The sequence below is a fragment of the Lolium rigidum genome, unplaced genomic scaffold (genome assembly GCF_022539505.1).
Source record: "Lolium rigidum isolate FL_2022 unplaced genomic scaffold, APGP_CSIRO_Lrig_0.1 contig_8472_1, whole genome shotgun sequence".
NCBI lineage: Eukaryota > Viridiplantae > Streptophyta > Magnoliopsida > Poales > Poaceae > Lolium > Lolium rigidum.
In genome coordinates, this window is record NW_025901520.1 from 229,379 (window position 1) to 256,921 (window position 27,543).

The 27,543-nt window shown below is 49.0% G+C and overlaps 1 pseudogene; it reads right to left on the reverse strand.

Annotated features, from left to right (window-relative positions):
* Positions 1-305: 305 nt before the first annotated feature.
* Positions 306-27,543, reverse strand: part of LOC124682309 — a 28,281-nt pseudogene continuing 1,043 nt past the window's right edge.

Below are 27,543 nucleotides of genomic sequence, written 5' to 3' on the forward strand. Positions count from 1 at the left end.
TGGTAGGTCAGTACCTAAACATCCATTGATTATGACCTTGGTCCACCATTAGGTCGTCAGATGCTATGAGTTTTCCTTGGCAAGAAGACACTTTGAATTACTCATTTTTTTGGAATTTCGGGCGTAATTCCCTGCATGGGTGTGTGATAATTCTAAAGCTAGCTTTATGGGAGAGTTGGTTAGGGCGCGCGTACCCCCGGTGGAGCATGTACTATTACATTTTCACTGAAATTCGAGACCCACCTCCAGCTGAAGTAGGTGTATGATTGTATCATACGAGAATCTTTTGGGCTTGTAGCGAGAGGTCATTGGTCGCACCCTTCGGCTCCAATCTCTGTAAATGCAGCAACGAGCGTCGGCGCCATGTTCGCAAGCGTGATTCTAAAGCCTGCCGAGCATGGCAGCTTCATGCCTTCCTCGTCGGCAGGCAGGCATCCTCTTAGGTACGCCTCACACGTCCCGAGTACATACCTTCCCCGTCAACGGAAGTGATCCATAACGAGCCCCTTGAATCCATGTGGCGGCCGGCGAAGAAGGTGGAGCATAGTCCGAAGAGTGAGCAGGAATGCGTTCTCACTGTAAGGCAGAGCGTTGCGGTGGCCCTCTGGCTTGTTGATTAGGTCCTCATGGCCATCCTCATTGTAGAAGGGCTGGTTGTTGATGACGAGGGTCTGGATGGAGACAACTACCTGGAGCAGGGTCGACGTCCCCGGTGACCAGAGCTCAGTGCCCTCGCCGCCGAAGGTGTCAAGCAGGCTGAGGCACACTGTACCGGACTCGTCAAGGTTAGGGTTGAGGCGGAGGCCAAAGGAGTGGTAGTTCACCTGCGGCGGCACGTCCGGGTAGGACGGTGGCAGCTGTAGGTCGAAGAAGAAGAGCCCATCGTGGTACGGGGTGTGCCGCTGGCACCCACAATCGCCCCCCGGAGTAGGTCCATGCGGTCCTCGTACGCCCGCACGTAGATGGTGTCTGCATAGTGTAATGTCAAACTGCCAATTAGATTCATCTTACTATTGAGATTATTATACTATACAAACAAAAGCCGATATGAGTCAGGTTGTTCTCTAATATTTTCCACTCCGTCTGCACCGCCCTGACCCACACCTTTCCACCGCTGCTGCTCTGTAGTCCATTTGCCAACAGAATCAGCTCGAGCAGGCAGCTAATAATGTGATGACTACCTAGTCGTGACTGATATGTTTGCGCCCCTAGCTAGAAATTATGGAAAATAGATAATTCCTTATCTAGTTCATGGTTGGTTAGCTTCAGTAAATTAATGTTAAAAAAAGAGTGATGTATAGAAACATATATTGTATTTGATGCGATAGAACATAGTATTATGTCACAACGGTAAACTATAAAGTGGTATTCCCTCTGTTCCACAAGTCTTGTCGTGGTTTTAGTTCAAATTAAACTAAAAGCACGACAGAAATACACCCTTCCGTTATGATAGGTAATGGAAGCCGATCCCACTTGGTTTGGTGTGAAAAGAAAAAAACATGACAAGAATTATGAAATGGAGGAAGTATGGAATAAGGAAAAACGGGGTGCACCGTACCTGATCCATGATGTCAAGGTAATGGTGCTCTGGAGGGCTCTGCGCTACATCGAAGTGTGGGAAGTTAGACGGAGTGTCATTGCTATGGGCTTTTCTGGCCTTCTCCGCGTCCTCGGCTGAGTCATCTTTGTCGATACTTGCATCACTTCTTGTCACTGGAGCAAAGCTGGCCTCTGTAGCAGCGCCAACAATGGCAGGATCTTGCTGAGTACCCGTGGATACATGAGCCGGCACTTCAACATCATGTGTGGTCTTAGGTAAATCAGAGTGAGACGGCAATAAGCAGTTCACAAGATACCACTTGCCTCCAGCCAATCCCTGGACAATTGCCCGAATCATGGACTGTATGACACCACCCAACTGACGACTACCCGTCTTTGTGGCGGTAGAGCCATCTAAGCCATTCACAGAACCGTCAGCACCTTCAACCCCGCCTCCTTCAACGGTTGTAGCATCATCTACTGGATCATCATGTGGATCACTGTCCTGTAGGGTGGATACAAGAAACATATTCAAAAATGAAATCTTCAAAAATACGTCGAGGCATAATAAAGAAAGAAATAACGAAATTTGGAGTTAATTGTATATAATATAAACAAATTCAATAGTTAACATGCGTGAGATTTATAATGTTTCTAGATAGATACCGTGCTGCTAGTATCAAATTGTTGAGCAGCATCGGCATTGTCCTCCTCCACCCAGTCGCCCATTTCAGTCTGCAGGTCCTCATAGTGTTCCTCATTGACCACACTGATCTCATGCGGTAATACCTGAAGCATGGTATATATAATATATGGGAAGCAATCATCAATCTCAAGAACATATAATCTGTTTCTACAAATGAATAAAGTGAGTAGTATGAAGAAAGTCAGGTTTCGAAGGAACATATGTATGGGTGCACGTACCGTTGACGTGCTGCCATCACCCCACTTGACTTGGACATGGCCATGATGAAGGTCCACAACACGTTCGACCCATGAAAGATCGGCAGGAGCTCCCTTCTTGCCGCACTGCGCATGTGGTTGCTGCACCAGTGGTGTACTTCCGCTCACGTTGGATGGCCGACGAACGACGATGTCTCCGTAGAACATGGAATGGTCAGGGTCCTCGCGCAAATCATACGCACTGACGGTGTCATCACACTCGCTTTCCCAGCTATTGTCCTCGTCAGGGTTTGAAGTGTTAGATATGTATCCCGTGTCGGTTATGGTATAGTATACCACTCCGTATACGTGTATTTGTATGCCACCGTGGGGGCTTTTCCCACGTCTATATTAACACGTAACCGAGCCCAGGTAGAGGGCATCGTTCCCACAATCACCGATAGTGAAGTCATCTTCACTAGCTTGCTACAATGAGGTGCGCCTTCTCTGCGTGCCAAACATTTCCTCTTCCGCGTGTGAAGTTAGATTCTAGTTTGAGAAGCTAGAAATGAGCATTCCAATAAGTTAGGATCTTTTCGAAGACGCTCTCATACTCGACACTAGTTAGTTCTTTTTACCACCTCAACTGTGCGGTGTTCTAACACCTATGCACCTAACATTATGACGGAATGCCAAACATGCTTAACCCAGACAAAAAAAAGACCATTCTTTAAAAAAGACGAGTTAGTATAGCCACACCGAACCGGTACGAGACTCCGGAGGTGATAGGGAGGTGGCTACAGTAAAATCCATCTAGGGTTCCGTCCCGTCGTCAGCGACACTGTCGGTCCGCTCCGCCTCTGGTAGCCTTGAGGTCTTGGAGGTGCGGCGGACTATCTTGGTGGCCTCTCTTCTTTCGTTTTCCACCCTCCTTGAAGTGATTCAGTCTCCTCCAAGACACCCATCCATCCCAACCAAGCAATTAGCAACACTGAGAAAGCAGATGATGGATGGATTGTTACTGGACAGGGATTGGCTGACCTTGTTAACTAAGAGAGAGAGAGAGAGAGAGAGAGAGAGAGAGAGAGAGCATGACGGCGCCGAGTAGGGGTGTCCATGTTGTAATTTGTTTTGGGTTAAGTGCACTTTTGGTCCCTCAAGTCTTGCAAAAGTTTAAAATTGGTCCCTCAATTCTGTTTGGTCTAAATATGCCCTTAAACTCATAATTAAGTCCAATTTTGGCCTCTCACAGCGGTTTAATGATGGTTGGCCGGTTTTTGACACTCTCTTTTGCCATCGTGGATAAAATTGGCTGGTTTTAATATAAGTGAGATCATTTTTCTCCGGTAAACAAATAGAAGAAATCCCCTTGCCATAACACACATCTGTGCGGCCTCCTCCTTTCTCGCTTGGTGCAGCCTTCCTCGCCATTTCAGTCGCCTCTACCTTTCCTCCTGACGCAAAAACCCTCGCATGACCACCGATTCTGCCTTTCCCGCCCGACTTATCCGCCATCGTACTGTTAGGGACCACCGCTAGGTTTTGGGGAAGAGTTAGGGTTACTACGCCAAATGGAATAATGATCACGATCTTGCCGGCGTCTTAATGCTAATTGCATAACTGAGATCTCAACGTGAGATGGTCCTACGTCAACTAAACTTGTCCAAATTTATCCACGGTGGTAAAAAAGAGAGTAAAAAACCGGTCTACCATCATTAAACCGCTACTAGGGACTAAAATTGGACTTAATTAAGAGTTTGATGGCAGGTTTAAACCAAAACAAAGTTGAAGGACCAAAGTTAGACTTTTGAAAGATATGAGGAACCAAAATGCACTTAACCTTTTTTTAATTAGCTGGTAATTTCCGCTACCTTCTATGCATATACTATTCTATACAAATTACTAGCATGCAACGACCCACCAAATAATTGGTGAGATGGGATTGGATAATCCTAAGATAAAGAAGTAAAATGAGGAGCACACTATACATTTTTTGCTTATGGAAGGCTTTCTTCTTATGGATGACCAAGATGGTAGATTAGAAATGAAGTCATGTGTTGCCCGGTAGGTCATCAAATAAGCATATGTTTAATGTGGGTTTGGTCATTTTGTAGGTTGAAGATTACGAGAGCTTTAACCAAACAACAAATATCCGTAGTCTCTTCTTTTTGAAAGCAAGAACTTTACTTTCGACCTCATCAACATTGCTCCAGCCATGCAGACGCTTAAACCTCCGCTATTTTAGTGGACTTGTCGATGCGTGTGAGAGGCAGGCATGCTACGCGGCGCAAAAGGTTGTGGAACAATCGGCCTAGAAGGCTCTCGGGCAAGCTGTGTCATTCAGCCATTCAGGCATGTCCGCGCCTGCAAAGTACTTAAGCGTTGCTGCTATATACACTACGGGAGAGCCGGCATGTGCCGACGGCCAGCCCATGTGCCCACGGCCAAATGTCGGGGCCGTCGGCACAGAGGCCCTCGTCGACCGGCGACGGAGCTGACCGTCGGCACACTGCTGTCTACACCGACGGCCACCGTCGGCGCAAACCGGACCGTCGGCACAGGAAGTAGGCGCCCGAAGGTCACCGTCGGCACAGCCACGACCGTCGGTACACGCGCTGACAGGCGGGCCCAGCCGTTAAACTGACACGGCGCCGTCTGCACTGTGCCGACGGTAGCCCACGGTGCAACGGCGGCCGTCGGCACAGGGACTGACTGCTGGGTCCCCCTTATGCTGTGCCGACGGTGACCCACGGCACAACCAAGGCCGTCGGCACAGCCAATTATGCACATTTTTTGTTTTTCCATTTTTTTGCATCAAAGAGATAATTATTACCCATATAATTATTAATCCCAATCATTTTTTTATTTATTTCTTTCTCACTGCTATTTTGGCAAACCCCTTTGCGAGAAACCTATATATATGTATAAGGCCGGTATAGATCCCCCGCCGGGACCCCGGTCTAGGGTTTTCTCAGAAATCGAGGATCGGAGAGTGATTTGAGATGGTTTTATATCCAATGCTACCCCCCAAGTGTGTCCGGCTTCTCGTACATGGGGTTCACTTAGGCAGATTCTGGATCTATAGGGGGAACTCCCTCGGAGGTGAACCAGAGTGAAACTTGAGATCATATGGGTGATCCTTGTTACCACATGTACCTATGACCTAACCAAGCTCAAATGGAGGCATATGCCCACCTGGGGACCCCCGATGGGATGCAGTCAAAGGGGTAGACCGCGCGGTCAATAGAACTAGGGTTTCGCCAGAAATCGAGCCTCGGAGGGGGTGAATGGCCCCAAAACTTGTGTGTGTCCACGGAGAATGCATAAAAGTGATACATTTAAGAACTTAATACCCAGACACGATACAAAACACTTAAATAACTAGACCCACACACATACCAAAGCGCTTAAAGAACTAGACCCACACACGAACAGAAACACTTAAAGAACTACACCCACACAGGAACCAAAACACTTAAAGAACTAGACCCACACACAAACCAAAACATTAAAAGAACTACACCCACACACGAACAAAGCACTTAACACTGGGTCGACACATGACCCGCTAGACACACGGACTCGACACACACACATATTAATCAGAAGTCGAAATCTTCGTCCTCGCTCGGGGGTGTCCTCCGAAGCGGTACTTGAGAGGTGCCACAACCACCGTTCATCATTCTCCCCCATGTCGACGCCTCTCCTTTGGCGTACTCTGCTTCATATTCGGCCCTCCTCTGCCGCTTTCCCGCCCTCCTCTCCCTCCTGTACGTCTGCTTCTCCTTCCAGAATGCGCGCTCTGCCTCGACGGCTCCGGGATGGTCTCTGCGCCACTGTGCCATGAACTGCTCGTCCGCCTCGGTGGTATTAATCCGCCGCTGGCCAGACCTGTACCGACGCGCTTCACCCTGTGAGCGAAGTAGCGGCTCAGTAGAGAGACTCTGAGCTTCCGTCAGAGACCTGACCTCCGGGAAGTTCATTTCGTGGCGTGGCCGGCCAAACCTCCAAGCCGCAACATCGTATGCGCGGGCAGCAGCCTCCTTCGTGTAGAAGGTGCCGAGCCACACACGCGTACCACCGGCGGTGATTTCAGCCGCGAAATGTCCCGCAGGCCGCAGGCGAACGCCGATGAAGCCCGTGTTGCTACGGCGACGAGGAGCCATCTCGGCGGCAGCTCAGCTCGGAGGATTTTGTGGTTCGTTGGATGAGAGAAGCGATGAAGGGAGAAATGTTGCTGGTGCTGTTAGTGGAGAAGACATGGCTATATATAGGCCGGCAAGGGGCTGAAACGGCGGGAAAACTTGGCGGGAGGGAATGGGCGGGAAAGGGTGGGCGGGAAAACTTGGCGGGAAATCATGGCGGGAAAAAAAGGCGGGAGAGAAGGAGCGGGAAAGGGTGGGCGGGAAAAAAGAGCGGGAGAGAAGCAGAGTGAAAGGGTGGGCAAGAAAAAAAGGCGGGAGAGAAGGAGCGGGAAAGGGTGGGCGGGAAAAAAGGGCGGGAGAGAAGCAGCGTGAAAGGGTGGGCGGTAAAAAAGGGCAGGAGAGATCCTTGTTTCCACATGTACCTATGACCTGACCAAGCTCAAATGGAGGCACACGCCCACCGGGGGACCCCCGATGGGATGCAGTCAAAGGGGTAGACGGCGCGGTCAACGTAACTAGGGTTTCTTCGGAAATCGAGCATCGGATCTAGGGAATGGCCCCAAAACTTGTGTGTGTCCACATGGCATGCACAAAAGTGATTTGTGATGGTTCTACATCCAATGCTACCCCCGGGTGTGTCCGGCTTCTCGGACAGGGGGTTCCTACACTTAGCTAGCAGATTCTGCATGTATAGGGGGGAACTCCCTCGGAGGTGAACCGGAGAGAACCTTGGGATCATATGGGATGATCCTTGTTTCCACATGTACCTATGACCTAACCAAGCTCAAATGGAGGCACACGCCCACCGGGGACCCCGATGGGATGCGATCAAAGGGGTAGACGGCGCGGTCAACGTAACTAGGGTTTCTTCGGAAATCGAGCATCGGATCTAGGGAATGGCCCCAAAACTTGTGTGTGTCCACATGGCATGCACAAAAGTGATTTGTGATGGTTCTACATCCAATGCTACCCCCCGGGTGTGTCCGGCTTCTCGGACAGGGGGTTCCTACACTTAGGCAGATTCTGCATGTATAGGGGGAGCTCCCTCGGAGGTAAACCGGAGAGAACCTTGGGATCATATGGGATGATCCTTGTTTCCACATTTACCTATGACCTAACCAAGCTCAAATGGAGGCACACGCCCACCGGGGGACCCCCGATGGGATGGAGTCAAAGGGGTAGACGGCGCGGTCAACAGAACTAGGGTTTCGTCAGAAATCGAGCATCGGACCTAGGGAATGGCCCCAAAACTTGTGTGTGTCCACATGGCATGCACAAAAGTGATTTGTTATGGTTCTACATCCAATGCTACCCCCCCGGGTGTGTCCGGCTTCTCGGACAGGGGTTCCTACACTTAGGCGGATTCTCGCATGTATAGGGGGAACTCCTCGGAGGTGAACCGGAGAGAACCTTGGGATCATATGGGATGATCCTTGTTTCTACATGTACCTATGACCTAACCAAGCTCAAATGGAGGCACACGCCCACCGGGGACCCCGATGGGATGCGATCAAAGGGGTAGACGGCGCGGTCAACGGAACTAGGGTTTCTTCGTAAATCGAGCATCGGATCTAGGGAATGGCCCCAAAACTTGTGTGTGTCCACATGGCATGCACAAAAGTGATTTGTGATGGTTCTACATCCAATGCTACCCCCTCGGGTGTGTCCAGCTTCTCGGACAGGGGGTTCCTACACTTAGGCAGATTCTGCATGTATAGGGGGGATCTCCTCGGAGGTGAACCGGAGAGAACCTTGGGATCATATGGGATGATCCTTGTTTCCACATGTACCTATGACCTAACCAAGCTCAAATGGAGGCACACGCCCACCGGGGGACCCCCGATGGGATGCAGTCAAAGGGGTAGACGGCGCGGTCAACAGAACTAGGGTTTCGTCAGAAATCGAGCATCGGATCTAGGGAATGGCCCCAAAACTTGTGTGTGTCCACATGGCATGCAAAAAAGTGATTTGAGACGGTTCTATATCCAATGCTACCCCTCCGGGTGTGTCCGGCTTCTCGAACATGGGGTTCTACACTTAGGCAGATTCTAGATGTTTAGGGGGAACTCCCTCAGAGGTGAAGTAGCGGGAAAGGGTCAGTGGGAAAGGGGGGAATATAAAACTTTAAAAAATATTGCCATGTGTGATAATCTATTCTTATTATTTGCAGTAAAAAATAAAAATAAAAAAATAAAAAAAAACCTGTGCCGACGGTCACCGTCGGCACAACTGCAGCTTCAGAGGTGAAGTAGCGGGAAAGGGTCAGTGGGAAAGGCGGGAATATAAAACTTTAAAAAATATTGCCATGTGTGATAATCTATTCTTATTATTTGCAGTAAAAAATAAAAATAAAAAAAAATAAAAAAAACCTGTGCCGACGGTCACCATCGGCACAACTGCAGCCGTCGGCACAGGTGGGTCGACCATAATGGTCAGACCCACCACACGCGCGCGGACTCTCCACCACTCACGCCCAACCCCCACCCCCGCCGCGCCCACTCCCGCGCCGCCGCCATCCCTCCCGGCCGCCACCCGCCGCCGCACCCTCGCCGTGCCCGCCAGCACCCGCCCCGCGCCAAATCCCGCCGCCGCACCATCCCCTTCCTCCGCCGCCGCGCCCGCCAGCACCCGCGCCAGATCCCGCCGCCACCCGCCCCGCCTCGGCCCCCTCGCCTCCGCGCGCCACGCCGGCAGCCGCCTCACCCCGGCCCCTCTCGCCTCCGCCGCGCAGGCAGGCGGCTCGCCCCGGCCCCCTCGCCTCCGCCGCGCAGGCAGCCGCCGCAGCCTCGGCCTCCATCGCCGCTGCCTGCACCCGGCCCGCCCCGACCCCCTCCTCTCTGCCGCGCCAGCAACCGCCTTGCCCCGGCCCCGCTCGCCTCCGCCGCACCTGCCCGCAACAGCCCCGACCGCCGCAGCCCAATATGCCGGTAATTTTTTTTATTTTTTATTTTTATATCTATTTAGTTAGTTAGTTAGTTATTAAGTAGTTTGTAGTTAGTTAGCTAGTTAGGGTAAAGTGAAATTGAAAATTAAATTTAAATGCTAATTGAAGTTGAAATGGAAATTGAAATGAAAATTGAAATGTTAATGAAATTGAAATGAAAATTGAATTACAAATGCATTTGTTTTATCAATTGATGAATTTGCATTGACAAATTTTTATTATTTTAACTAGGTCCCGTAGTGAGCATCCCGCGTGACGATCCCGGATCTTGCGGCGCATCTCTACGGCCGTCGACATCGCCGGTTGTTCGACTACTTCCTCTACAGCCGAGGGTGAGCTGAATTGCCGACTCCCCCTTCGCATTTTTTATGTCACTAGATTTAATTTCTTCGTCAAGTCGCGTAACCTAGGTGTCAATTCCCGTCCGCAAGCGTTACGCGGATAAATATGCATTAGTGGTCAGCATATTTTGAACCGTAACGCTTGTGGCCTTTACGGGACAGTCGCCGGACCCGTAGTTGGGTACGTTTTCCATGCTACGCTCGGGTGCGAGACACGATTTCGTCGGCGCCTCCCTGTTGTTCTCCGGATGCACATCCTCTCGGCTTTTGCCGAGACGTGTATCGGGAGAGCAGCGGGGAGGTGCTGCCGAATTCTGTCTCGCACCCGAGCGTAACGTGGAGAACGTACCCAACTACGGGTTCGGGGGCTGCTAGGAGCCCACCTTGTAGAGATGTAGGTTGATGCACGCGTTTTCGCCGGTAGAAAAATAAAAATATGATGCATTCAATTTCATGCTACTATTTGTTGTTTGTCATGCAATAAAGCAGGATGGATGATAATGAGTGGATGTACAGTGGCCGTGTTAGTTCGACTCAAGTGACAGATGAATGGAAATGGAAGACAGATTTGTTAGTGAAGGAGTTAGCTCGTGGTTCGAAGGGGGTCGTTCGTCCCCGTTGCCCTTGCAGTGTACTGCAGGAGGCGTCATCCTAAGGATATTCTAGAGATGACTAAACACCTTTGGTGGAATGGGTATATGCGTGACTACGACCCGCCGGTCAACTTTTCTCGGCACGAACGTGATAGAGGTGAGGTGATGCGGCAGCGGATCGATGGCAATGAGAACGATGGCATCTTAAACTTGCTAGATGATCTTCGGGATGCCGACATGCCGGAGTTACCATGGGACGAACGGTCTGAACCGGAGGAACCGCCCGAACCGGAGGGACCGCCACAACCGGAGGAACTTCCGGAGGAGGAACCTGAGCCAACCGCGAGGGCCTTCATTGATATGATGGCCTCAGCTAGGAGGCCTCTATACCCGGGTGCAAAAATGTCTCAACTTGATGGCATCACGCAGTTGCTAGCCGACAAGTGCATGTTTGAGAATACTCGAGCATCCTTTGAAAAGACTCTGAACACAGTAGGTAACATGTTGCCTGAAGGTCATTGCTTGCCCAAGACCATGTACGAAACGAAGAAAATCTTGAAAGCATTGAAAATGGATTATGTAACATATTATGTCTCGTCCAAAACTTTGCCTTTTGTTTTGGAAAGACTATGCGGATGACAAGTACTCGTGCCAAGTGTGGTCACTCTAGGTATCATGAGGTAGATGTAGGCAATGGTCGAAGAGGCGGACAAAAGTAGCCATAAAGATTCTTCGTTATCTCCCATTCATCAAAAGAATTCAGCGGCTTTACATGTTCGAGGAGACTGCCAAGCAGATGACATGGCATAAGACCGGGATAAGATTGCAGGACGAGAAGAAACGGGTACCCATGGTACATCCATCTGATGGTCAATCATGGAAGCACTTCGATGAAAAGCACCCAAATGAGGCAAGTGAGGCTCGGAATGTTAGAATTGCGATAGCAACCGATGGATTCAACCCATATGGTATGTCGACTGCCGCGTACAGTTGCTGGCCCGTGTTTGTTATTCCGCTCAATCTCCCTCCCGGAGTCGTAATGCAAAGGAAGAACATATTCTTGTCGATGATCCTTCCAGGGCCTGAATATCCAGGGAAGAAATTGAGTGTCTTAATGCAACCACTTGTGGATGATTTGCACCACTCGTGGCATCACGGTACATTGACATACGACCGAGCATCAAAGAGAAACTTCATCATGAAAGTTTGGTTCCACTCGATGCATGACCTACCCGGGTACGCCCTATTCTATGGGCATAGTACAGCTGGTAAGTTTCCATGCCCAGTGTGCAGGCACGAACTAGAATTCAGGCACCTAAAAGCTGGACACAAATATGTTGCCTTTGACAAACACCGCAAGTTCCTCAGTCCGGGGCATCGGTTCGGATCTGACAAGAAGAACTTCACGAAAGGCGTAGTTGTGCTTGAACATAAAGAAATACCAAAGTTCGATGGTGCAACTGTTGATGCTGAGCTACGTGCTCTCCAGCCTAGTAAGGAACCCGGCCACCAATTTGAGGGATATGGTAAAACGCACAACTGGACTCACATAGCAGGCATAACAGAGCTCGAGTATTACAAGGACCTTGAACTTCCCCATAATATCGATATGATGCACACCGAAAAGAATTGCGGGGAGGCATTCCTTAACACCTGCTGCAACATACCGGGCAAGTCAAGGGATAATGTTTCAGCTAGAGTCGATATTGAGGAGATATGCGACAGGGTGGCTCTACACATGCAGCCTCCCGAGGGCAATCGAAAAGGTTGGTTAAAGCCGCATGCCAAGTACTTGTCTTGATAGCGCCGACAAGAAGGAGGCATTTACGTGGCTCAAATATGGCGTGATGTTCCCCGATGGTTATTGTTCGAATATGAGTAAGGGAGTCAATCTTGCTACAGGAAAAATAAACGGGCTCAAGAGTCACGACTATCATATATGGATTGAGCGGCCGATGCCGGTGATGCTTCGAGGGTATCTCCCCGATCATGTCCGGCGAGTGCTTGCGGAGGTGAGCCATTTTTTCCGCACGGTCCGTGCTAAGCGGATATGTACCGAGGTGATTGAGAAGCTGCGAAGCAAGTGCCGGACATGCTATGCAAGTTAGAGATGATATTCCCCCCGAGCTTCTTCACTCCGATGTTACATCTCATCGTGCATCTCGCCAACGAGGCACTCTTGGGGGACCGGTGCAGTATCGTTGGCGGTTTTGTATTGAGAGGGAGTTCAAGTATATTCGGTACAAATGTGGAAACAAAAATAAGATTGAAGCATGCATAGCTGAGGCAACTCTCCTCCATGAGATGGCGGACGCCACGACAATGTACTATGCCAATGATGTGCCCACTAAGCATAACCCGGTCGCTCGGTACAATTCCGACGAGCCCAAGCGTGACCCAAAGCTCTTGCTCTTCCAATATCCCGGTGGCAAGGCCGGTGCCTCAAAAGTGGAGAACATTTCGCCGAAGAGAAGGATTGCATAATGCTTTACGTGCTTATGAACATGGAGGAAGTGGTCGATTTCATGAGGTAAAATGATGAACCAATTACTTTGCAACCAAGTAACTTGGTTTTGGTCTAATACATATTTTCTCCTTTCAGCGAATTCCATGATGAAATGTGGTCAGGAAGAAATGGTCCCACTCCCACGCAGTGGTACACTCTTCTGAAAGAGGGTGCCCCGCCCTTAAATAAAAGCTTCGTGAACTGGTTCTATGAAAAAGTAATTTCTCAAATGTTCCTCTTACTTTGCAATCCGTGACTTGTCTTATTACACGTAACTAATGCACAGAATAATCTGAACTGAACTTGTAGGGAGCTGATCCCAACGTTGAGATGACAGACGAGTTGAGATGCGTTTCCCGTGGTTTTAACCGTAGAGTCCATACGCATGACAAGTATGATGTAAATGGGTATCGCTTCCATACGGAGTTTCACCGAAGAACCGGCCTAATGCAAAAACAATAAATACTGGGGTCTACACCCGCGGAGCCGATGATCTTGATTACTATGGAAGGTTACAAAAGGTATACGAGTTGACGTTCAACAACGCAAACATAGAACTCAAGCTCTTTGTGTTCAAATGCCACTCGGTTTGACCCACACGGTGGAATGAGAAGCACCCCCTCCATTGGTTTAGTTGAAGTTAGGCCTACAACCACCTACAACGGATCCGACGTCTATGTTGTGGCTCACCAAACCAAGCAAGTTTATTATTTGTCCTACCCATGTCGGAATGAGGAACTCATGGGCTGGGAAGTCGTGTTCCAGTGTATCGCCACATGGTAAGCTACCCATCCCCTCCGAGGACGATTACAACAACATTGACCCGGTAACATATGAGGGAATTTTCTATCAAGAGGAAGAGCAGTTCGGGGACCTTCAAATAGACATAGGTCTTCGAGAGCTCCACAACGATGTACAAATGCGTGGTGAGACCGTGGTGGACCTGAAGGACATAGCTATGCTCACCAAGCGCAATGCGAACAAAGACAACATTGTCGAGACTCAACCGGAACCCAATGCCGACCATGAATACTCATATGATACTGATTTTGATAGTGAGGCTGAGAACCCAATGCCTAGAGATGAGAGTGGTGATGAATGGTGAGGGTCTTTTATGCTTAGTACCTACATTATCATTATGCTTAATACATACATTTGTCATTATGCTTAGTACCTACATTGTCATTATGCTTAGTACCTACATTTTTCATTATGCTTAGTACCTACATTTGTCATTATGCTTAGTGTTTACTCATTTTCAACATGCTTATTAATTATTTTCTCTTTTCTTATGCAGGTAATTGCCCAATATGAGCGGACGGAAGGCATCATCGAGCTCCTTGCTTGATCAGATGCATCAGCGGAAGCCGTGGCCGGGTGCTTCCGGACGGAGTGGAAGACCCATTGTTCCCACCCGGCGTTACGAAGACGCAGACGGAGGACGGGGAGGACGAGGGGGTGGACGAGGGGGTGGACGAGCTGGAGGACGAGGGGGAGGACGAGCTGGAGGACGAGGGGGAGGACGAGCTGGAGGACGAGGGGGAGGACGAGCTGGAGGACGAGGGGGGGATGCACAGCTCCTTCTAGCTGACATTCCCTCTGCTTCTGGCTCAGTGGCTTCACAGTCTATGGACGAGGAGGAGGACACTAGGGAGGAGGAGGAGGAGGACACTAGGGAGGAGGAGGAGGAGTCTAGGGACGAGGAGGCTTCGACGGAGATGGCTCCGAAGAAGTTGCGGATTCGTGGGGAAGCGCAGGTTCCCGATGAGAGTAAGGAACCTGCTACGGAGGATGACAAGTGGCTCCTTGTCCCAGGAAAGATAGAGTAAGTAGTAAGGTGATTTCTTTTTCGTTATGACACTTAGCAGTTTCTAATGTTTGATAATTGTGCAGAAATTTCACATATACGGGGAAGAATGTCCGCGTGCCAGGGAGTCTGATTGGAGCTGCTATTAGGAAGTATCGGCCGGGGATGTACACTCCGGTCCTTGGAGGCGAGTCCAAGCTAGCCTACACTTGGGAAGACTTTGAGATAGCGCCTTACCCTGGCTTTACTTCCGCCGCCGACGCCGTGATCAAGAAGTTTTGGGTACGTAATGCATACTCTTTGGGTTTCATTCATATGTAGTTGATAACCCCACCGTGATAACTCATGCCTCTCACACTTTCTGTTATGCTTGATTGCAGCGCAATTATAGGGTGGCGACTGAGCATAAGGAGAGGGCGGACGTGATCCTCCGTAACATGTGTCGGAAGTTGACACGGCAGCAGTGGTACAACCAGAGGATCACGTGCATCGGCCACTTCTATGCCGAGCAGGGCATAAGGTACACAAAGCCTGAGATTGTGCAGGGACTCGCCCGGCTATGACGATAGAGGACTTCATGTTGGTAAGTAATTGTCAATGCGATTCTATGTACTGCGGCTAACTTGCAACTATATTGTTTGTTCTTCAAATGAGTTTTTATTTTGCAGGTTGTACCACATTGGGCTGATAATAAGAGGGCCGCCTTCATGGAGTTGGTCAAGAATTGGGTCGGCGAAAACCCCGATTTCAAGGCCGTGAGCGACCGGAACAAGGTCAACCGTGGGCATCAGGGAACACACAGTGCGGGGAGCAGCAGCACCGATCGCTATCGGGACCGTCTGGTACATATAAAAATGGAACAAGCTGCATTTTTTTGATTTTCGATGATATGCATAACATTTGTTTTGTGATGCAGGGGAAGAAGCTCGGGAGGGAACTTGGTGAGATGGAAGCGTGGACGCACATGAAGCTGGTGACGCCCGATCCGAACGAGCCTCGGCCCGCTCCTGAGATGTACTACGGCAAGGCCAAAGAGAGCAAGAAAAAATACTGCGAGGAGTACGCCAAGCTCCATCCAGAGGTGGAGGACCCTATGACCGAGCCGGTCGACGAGGTGGCGATGATGCTCGGCGGGGTCCGGCCAGCCGCATGGACGTCCCGCCCGCCTTGTCGGGGGTTTCAAGCCTCAGAGGAACTTCACGCAGATCAAGGCTACCCTCCCCTCCGGCAGCTACGCTACCTCCTCGCGGACTAAATGCCGTTCTCGGGTAGAGGTAGATGTAAGTCATCCACACTTTCATCCTCTATTTTGACTCTTGTTCCTGAATGGCTATGTTGATGAGACGCATTATTTCTGAAATTGTAGACTCAGCTCGAGGCGGCCTATGCAGTAGCTTACGAGGAGTATCTCGAGAAGATTAAGGAGCATGACCTTGTGAAAGATGCCTATGTCCAGTGGACGAGCAACCAGATGGCGGTAAGTTTCAATCTCTATGGTTGCAAAACATCATAAGTCCCCATGTTTGAATCTGAGCTATCTCTCCCTTTTCTTGCGAGAGTTTCACTCGGTTCATGATGACCGGAGTGCGAGAGGAACCACTCCCGGAGCCACCTCATCCGGGGCCGACGCCGGTGTTCCCGTCCAAGGAGGAGTTCTATTGCATGTACAAGCGTCAGCGTCAGTTGACCCCGGTAAGTTGCTAACTTGGCTAAGTTGCTAACTTGGTGTGACATGGCTAAGTTGCTAACTCCCTCCAACATGTAGGGATTGGGAGAATCCAGGGCCGACACTCCTTGTGGTACGCCGATGCACCCCGGTCGCCATTCTCCTGGTGCTTCTGCCGAACCTCGGCATGGTTCTGCTTCCGGTGGTTCTCGTCGTGGTTCTACCTCCCCGAGCACCGTCGAAATACAGCGGCCTCACTTCACCCACTCGGAGCTAGATCGTCTGTAGCTAGATCGTCACTCGGGTGGTGCACCACCATAGTTTCTACATTGTACTAGCTACATGACACATGCTATATGTGTAGAATGATCTATGTAGGATGACTATATGTACTCGTATTGCTTGTGTGCTATATTTGTACTAAATTTGGGATTTGGTGCCATATTTGTGCTATATCCGTGATGTGAGCTATATGTGTGCAATTCATATATGATACTGCTATTTTATATGCAATTGCTGTGCAAATGGAGCAAAATCAGGGAAATAAAAAAATCGGGCAGCAGTGTGCCGACGGTGTCACCGTCGGCACAGGCCCATAGGGTCTGTGCCGACGGTGACACCGTCGGCACAGCTGCTGCCCAGATTTCGCGCGTTTTCCAGTTTGAATGCCACCGTTTTGCCGCCAGTTCTGGGAAAAAAAAAGCAAAACTGTGCCGACGGTGACGTTGACGGCAGCCGGCGTGACGGCTGGTTGGCTCTGCCGACGATGGGGCGGCCGACGGCCACCATCCAGCCGTCGGCGTACGACTGTGCCGACGGTGACCAGCTACGCCGACGGTGCGTGCGCAGACCCCGACGCCTGCTGTGCCGACGGGGAGACGCCGACGGTCACCGTCGGCAGAGCCTGTGCCGACGGTGAACCTTACTGTGCCGACGGTGCGGGGCCGTCGGTGTATCCGTTTGTTCCCGTAGTGATAAACTGTTAAAATGTGTGCTAAATAACCGTCACAATTGGACTAAAAAAATTCAATTCAATTGGTCATTCATCTGTAGTTACTTGTTGGCTAATTCGAATTCAGAACGCCGACACAAATGCACATTTCAGTATCAAGTACTAATAGCAGTAACTGACGTATCCGTGCATGGGCGGATGAAGGTAACAAACAAGCAGCCATCCAATATCTTGTCTTGCGTTAACGATCCACCGCAACATGCACATTCATCTTCACTGGAGTGTTTTAGAATCAAGGGAACGATTCAGGACAGCTTTTTTGTCAATACATCAATCTAATTCGCATGCGCCGTAGCAGCCTTTGATGAGTCAATGGATGCTAGGAGGCGAACTTGAATGTGACCTATGCTTTAGGATGCTTGCTCTTTTCCAGGTGCAACGCTGCACACGACAAAATCGATTTTATTTTACCATCAAACCGGGAAGCATGGATACATACCGAGGTGGCCGTAGAGCTGTTTGAACAAGGTACGGATTTGCCGATTTACCCACATGGACGACGAATTAACAGGGGAGCGATCCAGACGAAACAAGCACGAACAAGGTACCGTAACGTACATACGGTGAGGACGCGGTGCCAATTTGCTTTACCTTCTTCTTTGTAACAATGTGCCAAAGAGAAAAGGCTCGAATCTGCACCAAAAATCGGGATCGAGAAAGTCATGATGGCCGCTGAAAAATCAGCCTAGCACATGCGTCTGGTGATTCACGATCCACAACTCTCACTCTAAAAGAACATTCAGATTTACTCGTTGTAACACCACACTATGTACTACTGCTCTTTTCTAGTGAAACCATGCATCCTATCTTGATTGGACTTATGGTAGCGATGCACGATGGATGTTCGCAACAGAGAGTAAGCATTGAAGTTCTGACGACCTCTTTGTGAATATTCCGGTGCCTTCCATGTCTATATTGTGAAAATCAAACCTCTAGTGTGCAGAGACATAGCAAGCAATGCATGGAATTCTTGATAAGAAACTAAAACGAGAAACATGGTATTCATCTTTTCCCTACTGAATCGTTGCTCCTTTTTAAGGACTTGTGATTGCATTGGTATGAAGTCAAAGTCCTATGGTAGGTCCGTTCATAAACACCCCTTGATTATGAGCTTGGTCCACGTAGTAGGGTCTGAGGCTATGCGATTTTCATGTTCAAATGCCATGATCCACCAGTTCAAAAAAAAAAAAGCCATGATCCACATTTTCACATTAAACAAACATTAATTATGAAATAATATTCGGTAAAAATCATTAGAACTAGTGCTTCCTCCAAGGGAATATGTACGCCGTTACAGGTTTGGGGTGTGAATCTGTCAAACGCTGTTAACCTTCACCACAAGTATAGATATTTCTTTTGAAACCCTGATAATGTGTAATTGATATTCATAAATCAAGATTCTTGGTTCAAGTTTCAATTTCAAAACCTTAAAATGTTGGAGAAGACATATACGGAGTACTTAAAAAAGACGAGAGCGTTCCGTCGTCAATCGCAATACTTGGTCCGTCGTCCGCTTCGTCGCGCATTGTTTCGCTTGTCCATTGGTGTTTTGCATTTTAGTCCAGCACGAGAGCACGGCCGACTTCCTGGTCTTGTGCTCCATCACGACCATGACAGACTCCCCCGCCGGCCGCCGCCACATATCAACCTCCAGCACCACCCGTGCAGGGCCTCCCTGCCGCCGCGGAACGGTTTCCCGGTGCCCCGCGGCCGCGGAACAGAATCGCGCCGCACCACTGCCTCCCCCAGCCTCAAGCGCCGGTGCCCAGAAACCCTAGCTCACATATTGTCAACCCACCCCGCTGGCGGCGGCGAAGATGGGCGAAGCGGAAGCCATCGACGAAGGGCAACTTCTAGATCGAGGCATTCAAGTACTGGGCGGAGATCAGCCCCAAGTATAAGTATGGCGAGCGGACAAGGAAGGTGCTCGAGCATGCCATCCACGAGATCAACAACCACAACGCCAGTGGCCTCTACTTCGAGGAGCTATTCTGGTCGGTCCTCCAATCCTCCCCACCACATCCTCCCTAAGGTAGCGTGGCTGAGAGGAGAATTATCAAGGCACGACCGCACAACCGATACTGAAAGAGTAAGTACCATATGCAATCTCTTGTCCCAACTCTCAAAACCTCTTAATTTATCTGGGAGAAAGGTTAGTATTAGCTTTTAAATTTGGTTGCATGGATGCTATTCCTCTTCGAGAGAAGGAGCGGAAGCCTCTTACACAAGTGCCACAATTTGAATTGCATGTTCATGAGAGGGAAATTCAAATATCAGAACTCAATATGTACTATGGCCAGTTATTTTGCCAGTGTGCTCTTTCTATCATTCATTGTGGAGCTGGGAAATAACATTGAGTACCTCTTGCAGAAATAGATTGATTTGGAGGTTTTATGGGGCATTTCGTTTTGATTCAGTTCAAGGAGAAGGAGAACAAAACTGCGTAGAAGGTACATATGCATTTCCTTACCTGTTCGTCAGATGTTGCAGTGGTGCAAGTGCAAGCATATCTTCTTCTGCTGCTCTAGCGGTAAACCACTGTGTGTAATGTGCACAAAACACTTGCTAATAATAAAAGGAGTAAAACACACACCTTAATATTCACTTGCTGAAGAAAAAAAATAACAAATTTACATTGCATTTTATGGTGCAGAAAACTGACCAATTAACCGAGAGCATCATGCTTGTGACCAATTAACCCATATGAGTGTGTTATAGTGTAATCGCTTACTGCTTACTATTGTCGGTTACTACTGTTTGGCACCATAAATGATTAATGATTTGTGGTAGCATAAATAATTTTTTCTCTCTACAAATGCTCAGACTAAAACGGGCCCAAGGTTACTCTTGTTCTTATATTTCTGCCTTCAGTAATTCAGTTATTCGCTCATCTAATGAACAATGTCTTATTGTAGAATAATGAGCTAATGTATGCTGAAGTTGAGTATATGCATAAGAGGGTGGCAGAAATGTTATTTTGTTGGTGGCGTGCATCCCTAACCAACATTACAATTAACAATATGTGTTGATGTCGTGGTATAACAGCATGGCGGAGAAAGCGTTCGGGCTCTAGGGTTGAAACCAACAAAAACTTTACCTAATTTAACCTTTTGTTTAGGAAAGTACTTCTTAGATCTCACCTGCATTTTACTATATCTTGACCAGCTAAACGGTGGATAAACTTCTAAGGTGCCTTAGTTTAGGCTTTAAAGAATTATTTTTTACAAAATGTCGTGGTTTGTGTTAGGAACAATCTGAACTGATTTCACATAACATGCTCTCGCATAACAGAACTTGATTTATTCAGTTAATTCCTGAAACATGTTTCACAATATCAACGTCAGTTAATTTTGTCAGTGCCTCGGCATTTTCATGAGAAGGGATGTACCCATTAGGCGCAAATTGAAAGAAGACCAATGTTTTAATAGCAATATTTCCCAAATGTGCAGAAGATACTTAAGAGTCAAAATATCTCCTGCCCCCCATCGTGCCATGATCATCGCCTGCAATGGCAACAGCCGCCATGATCCAGATCGTGGAGCCCTTGTGCAGAGTTCAGTCTCACAAGTACAGAGTTCCCTCCCTGGGCATTTGGAATGGCACTAAGTGCAGAGTTCCCTCCCTAGGAGTTAATAATTCCCTAGGCTATGACAGTGTATTGTTATGACATATCCAAGTGCTGAACAAAGTCATCTTATTACCATTAATATATTAGTTTGCCCTGTCATACGTACAAATTACACCGTTGAATTTACTATGTGAACAGGCCATGGGTTGTAAGAGCTGAGATATTTCTCTATCATTTTAGTCTATCGTGAAACTTCACCTTCAACGGGTTTCTTTGGCATCGGCACCTACTGAGGGTCTGAGGTGGTGCATGTTATGTCTGGTACATGTCCTTGCCGTTGGTGTTCAATTAGGTGACTGTTAATCCTTGTTTTTCTATCTGGGCTCCTTGTCTTAGCTACCTGTCAGATTTTTTTTTCATGTTTTATGTGGGGATGTACTATTTTTAGTATGTGCTATCTGTAATGGATGATTATCTCCTACGTTTCCAAAGATCATTGATGCCCTCTATATTGTAGCCAGTTTACTCTAATTTAAAATGTCTGGCCCGGATGAAAAATAATTAGGGTATGTATGATCACTATATTGTTTTCTCTTGACCTTAGTTATTCAAAATGGCTTGCTCCTAGGAGGCGAGTACCTTTCTTCTGTTCAATGAAAAGAAACGCAAAGTCTTTGCGTTTTCTCGAAAAAAATTGTGCCCCATCCGTCCCATAATTCTTGCTGTAGGATCGGATTTATTTATTCACAAAGTATGTCTAGATACATCCAAATTTACAACAAGAATTATTGAATTGAGGGAGTACATTATATTTATTTTATAGCCTGTTACTGGGGCAGATTTGACTGGCAGGATCCAACGATAGAGATCTTTGAAGGAGACATGGAGATGGTGTATGTCAGCGCTTTGACAACCATTTTGAATCTAAAGGTAATGAGGAGGTGCCGAGCAATCAAAGTAAACGCCCAGATGATCCAGGGATAGTTCAAGCGGCGACGAAGTTTTTGTTATTAATCAATGATTTTCTATGGTGTCGTGACTTGTGATAATGAATGATGTTAATTTACTTGAGAGAGATTGGTTTCATGTTTCATTGATAATTATATTTTCCGATATCTCTGATTTTTTTTTTTGATTTTCATATGTTAATTATACATGTGCTAGACAGGTTGAGTCATTAATCTTTTTAAAAATACAATAGATTTTGTTGGTTCAAGAATACATGTGCACGTTTGCCTAGGCTGGATGATGTTCACGTTGAGCGTTACATGCTTACATGTGCTTTGGAAAATAAAATTTAACAACCCGTTGCAATGCATGGGCATTGAACTAGTAATCACTAAGCATTGTAGTTCCGTTGGCTCCTTTGTGAATCCCGGTGTCTTCCATGCCCCTACTACAAATCACATCCCTAGTGCATGAAGCCAAAAAATACTATGCAGATATCGAGATTGGATATTTTTTTTAGATAAAGAACCAAAATGAGTAACATGCTATTCATCTTTTGCCTACCCAATCCTTGCTCCTTATAAAGGGCTTGTGATACATTGGCATGAAGTCATGGTCCTCCTGTTGGTCAGAGTTTATGAGATTTCGTCAGTTTTTTCTTTCCAAAAAAGACAACATCTGCATTTGCACCAGATATCAATATACTAGAGCATCTCCAGCCGCGTCCCCCAAAGGGATTTGGGGCGCGCCGGACAAAAAAACCGTTCCAGCCGCGTCCCCCAAAGCCCATTTTTGTCCGGCGCGCCCCCATACGGTGTCCGGCGCCCCGAGCCCGTCCCCGTCCCACAGGGACGCACCGGGGACGCCGGACACAACGAAAGCGAGGCGGGGAGTGGCGGGGCCGACCCGTCGGCGGCACGGTTAATTTTAACCTAACCGTCGCCTACCTCGCGACGGAAGTTATTCGCGCGCGGTGACACACGGCGGCATCTTTGCCTTAATGGCGACGGAGGGGCAGGCGAGACGTCTCGTCGGTGCTGCGCAGCCTCCACGCGTCGCCGGCGTTCGCACGCCACCGCCCGTTCCCGCGCGATCTTCCCGCCTCTTCTCGCCTGTTCCCGCGCTTTCTTCCCGACGCCGGCGTCTATAAAAGGTCTCCCGGCTCAACGGTAGCCACCACACCCCGCCGGCAACAAAGACAGCCCTCGTCGCTCCACCGCTGTCTCCTCCACCACCAGTAGCAATGGCGAACCGCCCCGGCGCTGGCCACTTCCCTCCACCGCCGTCCCCTCCACTTGCAGTCCCGGAAACGCAGGTCGACACCGACACCTCAGCAGCGGCCCGGGAAGAGCGATGGCGTGCACACCATCAGCAGCGGCGGGAGGCGATGCAGCAAGCAGGCCCGCCGGCCAGCGGGAGGCGGCCCGGGCGGCGGATCCGGCGGCGTTCGCGCCCATGGCCCCGCTGGCCGGCGAGGCCGCGGCGGCAGCAGCGTGGCAGGAGCAGCAGGACGCCACCGTTGCGGCGTCTGACGCCTCGACGAGACAGGAGGCGCGACGGTGCCGGTACCGGGCGGAGATGGAGCAGCGGTGGGCTGACGAGCGCCAGCGCCAGCGCGGTGAGCGGGAGGCGCTGTACCGTGAACAGCGGGAGTCGATCGAGCGCCAGCAGCAGCTGGCGACGGAGGAGCGTCATCAGCGGGAGGCGGCGCTGAGGGCGTTATGGGGGAGGCGGGCGGACGAGTTGGCGGCGGAGGACGCCGTGTTGGCGGCGGCGATGATGGAGGCGCCAACAGATGTGGAGGAGGAGGCGCCAATGGAGGAGGAGGAGGCCGGGGCGGAGGAGACCGAGGTGGAGGACGACGACGACGAGTTCGAGTGGTCCGACGACGGCGGGCCGCACCCGGACGAGACGGCCGATCAGCAACGCGCGCTCGTTGAGTCCTTCGAGTCGGAGAAGAAGCTCCAGGACGACGCCCGTGCCCGCGAAGAGGCGCAGATTCGTCGCGCCGTCGAGCTCTCCCTCCGGGCGGCCCGGCGAGGAGGGCGGAGGAGGACGCGCGGCGGGAGCGGCACCGTCTGGCCACCGCCGAACGCAAGGAGAGGAGGCGCGCGCAACAGGAGCTGCGGCGTAGGGGAGGCGACGACGGGGCGGGGCCGTCTGGCCACCGCCGAACGCAAGGAGAGGAGGCGCGCGCAACAGGAGCTGCGGCGTAGGGGAGGCGACGACGGGGCGGAGCCGTCGAACGCACCGCCAGGCGGTCAGTAGTCTAGGTTTAGATGAAATCTAGCCGTTTTCATTCAAACTTTGTAATATATAATCAAAATTGAATGAAAACCTTTATTTTCGTGCACCAATATTAATTTGGGGGCGGCGTTTGGGGGACGCGGCTGGGGAGCAACGTCCCCCAAAGGCGGCACGAACAAAACACGTCCCCCAAACGCTTAATCCGGCGCGGTTTGGGGGACGCGACTGGAGATGCTCCTAGAGCGGCTTTGCACGCGGCGCAGAAGGCCTCGAGCGCTCGACATTGAAGGCTGTCAGCGCATTTGTCATTCAGGCACATCTGCGCCTGCAAAATACTAATGAGCTTCTCCTATAGAAACTATGCGCAAAATTACCATCACGTAAGAACTAAAATACATTCAATTCAACTACAGCAAAAATACCCCCTCGCGCACGTATTCAGGTTTCACTATCAAGTACCACATCTATTTCAAAAAGGAAGGCGTATAATTTTTTTCTGAAAATTAAACCACATAACATTATACCAAACTTATAGAAGTATTTATCAACAACTATAATACAAAAGAAAAATCATTAGATACATCATGCAATGTGCATTCATACCATGTCTGTTAGGCCTTGTAGATGTTGATACTTGATAGTTTATTCTATACGTTCAATCAAACTTTACACCTTTCAACTTTAGACAAAAATTATATGCCTTCTTTTTTGGAATAGAGGGTAGTAGTAAGTTCTAATAGCGGTAACTCACGGAAGGATGCGTGGATGGAGGTACAAAGAGACAGACAACTATTGTTTTCCCATGCGTTTCCGATCGACCGCAACATGCGCAATCATCATAACTGGAGTATTTTTTTTTACCGCAACATTGCGGATGCAGAGTAGCAGCCTCTGATTAGTCGATGGAGAGTGAAGAGATGACAGCCCAGATGCAGAATGGTGGTAGAACGTCCTCTGACGCACCCTCGCTGATTTGCCAACGTCAGCTAATCAACCGGGGAGCGTATTGCACGAAACGAGCAGCGGGGCATGAAGAAGGTAAGTGTGGGCAAGATGCAAAGGCCCACTTCAATGCTTCCCGATCGATTGATGGATCGACCGGTGCATTGCAGTTTTGTTGACTCCTTTGTGAATCCCGGTGTCCTCCATGTCCATACTATGAAAAATCACATCCCTAGCGCACGAAGACAAAAAAAAAATACTATGCAGGGAATGAGATTGGATAATTTTTTAGATAAAGAACTAAAATGAGAAACACTATTCATCTTTTGCGTACCCAATCCTTTCTCCTTATATAGGACTTGTAATAGCATTGGCATGAATTCATGGTCCTTCAGTACCTAAGCACCCCTTGACTATGAGCTTGGTCCACCGGTACGTCAGAGTAAATAAGGTTTCTATTTGGCACTCGAGTGTTTTTGTTTTCGTCAACACTCCAATTTGTTATGACCAATTAGCGAAGGGAACGTGTCTTTGTTTTCCCTATTTCTTCCCCCTTTTCCGGCTTGTTTCTCCATGTTTCCCCCATGACTAAAAAACCAGACAAGCAGAAAAACCGGTTTGTAATGATCTCCCTACTTGATAATTAATGGGCCAAACAATACTAAAAGCCCATCACGTATGATGTCCGGATACATGGACACAACATAACACAGACGAAAGAAAGAAAGCCCATCACGCATCTTCTTTATTTCTTGCGCAACATGCTGTTGCTTGTGTTTTCTCTCAACAACCTGGAACAAGGGAATCGGCTCTCTTCCTCACTGTTCCGAAACAAGAAAAGAAGATGGCAGAAATAGATGGGGAAGAATGACGATCTAGATCGGTCATGGAAGAAACTCACATGGATCATAAATGTTGACCAACGGGGGAAGATTCCCTCCCTTGGCTATACGTTGTTAGATAGATGATGAGATCTCTCCAGCAGCGAATTTATACGCGCTAGATAACACCCCATTTTATTCAGTTCCGTTAGGATCGAACCCGGGTGGGCTGGCTACGCACTCGCAAGCTTTGGCACTGAGCTAGCACTCAGCCATGGATCTCAGGTGAAAACTTCCCTGATTCTTTTACCCCATGGCAACCTTTATTACTCCTCCATCTGAACCTGAAGCCAAATTTGATCCATTCATCCAACAGCAGTCGTACAGAACACCCATCAACATGGTATTTTCTTGTGGATCAGCAACATGGTTAACCTTTTAGACGTTAGTAATGATCTTATATATTCTATAACCACAAACAACAAAAAGAGGAGGTTTCTCACAAACCAAAACAGTGTAGACTATTTTTCTTAACATGGCATGTATGTTCATTGTAAGGTCAATCTCATTTTAGTTAGTGGAGTTTCCCTGATCAATAGCTAAATTAGTTAGGATTTATAGTGGTGTTACACTGTAAGTATAAACCAATTTTCTTAGAATTTAGCATGCATTTACACTTTTGCACAAGGCATTAAAAATAAAAGTGCAGGCTAAATTACCTAGGATTTACGATGGCGTTACACTGTAAGTACAGACCAGTTGGACTGTAAATACATTGTATGTTTACAATACATTGTATGTTTACATATATATCTTGACTTAGGTGTAGAAACACCTAAGTTGCGCCACGTTCCAGGGATTTGGCTCGGCAACTCCTGTCTTTTTATCCTTTATCCTGTATGCTCCTTCCTCGATCACCTCGGTGACGATGTAAGGGCCTAGCCACGGCGACTCGAGCTTTTCATGGCTGTCTTGTGTGAGCCGAAGAACTAAGTCGCCCACCTGGAAAGATCTTGGCCGCAATCGTCGACTGTGATAATTTTTCATATCTTGCTGATATTTGGCGACTCTTGACAATACTTCGTCTCGAGCTTCGTCGAGTGCGTCCATATCATCTTCTAGTGCCTTTCTTGAGGTTTCTTCATCAAATTCCGCCACTCTCGGAGAATTGTGTTCTAGGGTTTAGGCCTCGGGTCGTGGGCCTCCAGTAAACCCCGGGTGCCTTCTTCGGCAGGCCCATTGGGGATGCCTATGTCATAGGGTTTATCTTAAACGTGGTCTAAAGCTACTTTGGGGCCGTCCTGTGCACTTATATAGGAGTTCAGGACGATCTCAGGTCGAAAAAGTACGAAAATAACCGACCCAGAATAGATCTGGTCGAGACAGACTCGGACTCGACCGGTCTGGAGGCCGGTCGACCGGGCCTGGGACCGGGCAGGCCGGTTCAAACCGGGCCTGGCGCCGGGTGCTGACCGGGCGCGGGAAGTGCTCTGTAGTACCCCGTCCGGTTGCCATCAGCGTGTCGTCCGGTTGGCGCCGGGTGGGATCCGGCGTGTCGCCCGGTTGGACCGGGCCAGGGACG